This window comes from Halyomorpha halys, unplaced genomic scaffold (genome assembly GCF_000696795.3).
Source record: "Halyomorpha halys isolate HHAL.00 unplaced genomic scaffold, Hhal_1.1 Scaffold920.1, whole genome shotgun sequence".
Taxonomy (NCBI): domain Eukaryota; kingdom Metazoa; phylum Arthropoda; class Insecta; order Hemiptera; family Pentatomidae; genus Halyomorpha; species Halyomorpha halys.
Window position 1 is genome coordinate 187,166 of NW_027114350.1, and position 2,572 is coordinate 189,737.

A 2,572-nucleotide genomic window follows, 5' to 3' on the forward strand; every position below is an offset into this window, starting at 1 on the left:
TATATTATAATGTTATAGTTATAATTCATGAATATTATAATGTTATCATCAACTCTGTCATGGTGAGGACGGAATATACTTTCAATATTTTCATCTTTTGTCTATTTAGACTTTAGTTAATGAAAAAATATATGGCATGGGCAATTATGTGTATTGTATGCCAACAGGTTAGTGTTATACAATCAACAACGAGAAGAAGAAGGCTTTTTCAACAACAATGGTGTCTGGACTGTTCGAATTAAAAACATAACTATCAATTGTATGATAGAATGATATTTTTACAATATTATTTTTGGTACATGAATTAATATCAACAAGAATGAAATTCTTTGAAATACCATAGCGCAACGTTTAATTAGTGTACTATATTAATACATTTTGTAGTACTGATAGCTATGAATCAACGCAATGTGTGGTCAGACGAATTATTCTTGTGTGTTTATGAGTGAGTAAGATTTATTTTGAATTGTATCAATAAAATAGTTATTTAAGAATCATTTAATTTCTTACTTGTTGAAAATTATTAACTTTTTTCCTCTTCCATATCTTTCCTAAGAAAACAGCATAACTCTCATAAATCAAGACTACATATTTTTCATTAAACATTATGTATATTGTCCAGAATTTGGATATTTCTCTTAAATCATTTATCAATTTGGTCAAATTTCCGCTGATTATCACGTTCACTTTGGTATTATTTTTATTTTTTGTTCATAATCATTCCATTTTTTTGTTTGTTAAATATAACTTAAAGTTTAGTTTGCTAATAAAATAAAATTAGTAAAGTGATTCAATTCTTTTAAGATATTATTCCATGCTCATTCCATCTTACACAGTCCTCCTGTTTATTTTGACCTAAACTTAATAAAATTTTATCACTCACCCCTTCTTTTCTTATCGCGGCGACTCAATGTTCGAGCACTTTCCGGTAGCAATGCAAACCTCGCGATAACTACGAATAGCAAGGAGCCGTTAGAAGATGTTTGGTAAACGTGACAAGAGATACAATTTCCTTTGACTTGAATTGAAAAAACTAAATAAGAGGTAGGCATTGGCGGTGTGCTCTTGCCATGGTTTGACATAAACACTAAGGTTCTATTTTTAGTAGAAACCGGGGTATACATTTCCCCTTCTGTTCTAGAAGATGTGGGACCTTAAGTTGCTGTCACGAGAATGGGAAAATAACAACATAATCTCAATTCACAAAAAAGGTAACCAAATGTGGTAACTATAGGCCAATATGCCTGTCCTCATTAGTGTACAAGATTTACACTAGGATTTTAGAGCAGCAACTGCGGGGTATTGTGGAACAAGATATTGAAGAAAGGCAAGCGACTTTCAGACATGAAAGACAGACCCAGGACTATATTTGTTCCTTGAGAATTATAGTATAAAAAGCGGGGACCGAGGAAAGGCAGTCAATTTTGTATTACTGGATCTGAGGGCGGTTTTGACTCAGTCCAGAGCCAGGGGATTTGGAACACACTAATAACAAGAAGTGACAGCAAATTTGGTGAGTGCAATCAAATCAGTATACCAAGACCCAAATGGCATTGTAAGACTTAATGTTTAGACATCATAGCCTTTCCACTTTTATAAGGGCGTGAAGCAGGGAGACAGCTTAAACCCACTACCATTTGTCCTCCTTATAGATGAGATATGGAAGGTTTGTAAAAGGAGATGCCAAGAGCACTAGTAGGTTTTTGGAACCTAATTCCAGTACTGGATCAAGCGATGGTATATGCGGATTATATTGTACTGATAGCTGTCTCTGAACAGACTCTTCAGGCATCCTTGGATGAATGGAATGAGGAACTGAAATGTCTACAAATAAGAGGTCTACAAATAAACCCTAACAAAAGGAAAATCATGAGTGATGGAAAAGTAAAAAGGATGTTGTTTAATGGTGAACCCTTAGAACTTACTCCCAAGATATGAATGCTTAACGTATCTAGGGACCATAACAAGTGTAGACCAGGAGGTTCTAAATCGGGTGAAGAATGCCAATAGAGTGTACCATCAGATTTCCAAAACTGCTATAGGCAAGCAAGAAGTAAGTAGAGATAACAAAATATGGATATTTAAGTCCCTTTTCCTCACAGTCCTCCTGAGTGAATCAGAAAGCTGGATAGCTCTTGACAAGCACGTAAGTAGGATAACATCAGCAGAAATGAGATTCCCCTATCTATATAAAGAATAGTTGGCAAGACCATGGGGGACTGCGTCAGAAATAAGAAAATTCGAGAGGATCTGGGTGTGAAATAGGAGTGTAAAAGATGTAGAGCCCTCTTCCAGATTTCGAAGTGTGCACATCGCGGTCTGCTCTTGTGATCTCGGATAACAATAGTGCTACTGTTCTGTGTAAGTTCGGTTCCTAGAAGAGAGTGAAGCTTCCTGTCGGATCGAACTTCAGTCAGATCAGCAAAATAATGTTTTATTACATTTTCCTATCAGACCTGACAGGATGAAGGTTATCAACATTGCTTGGTAAAGTTTCAATCTCAACAGTGTTCCCGGAATTTGTGTGTTGACTGGAAGTACTTTTTCTTTTATTTTATTTATTATTTTTTTT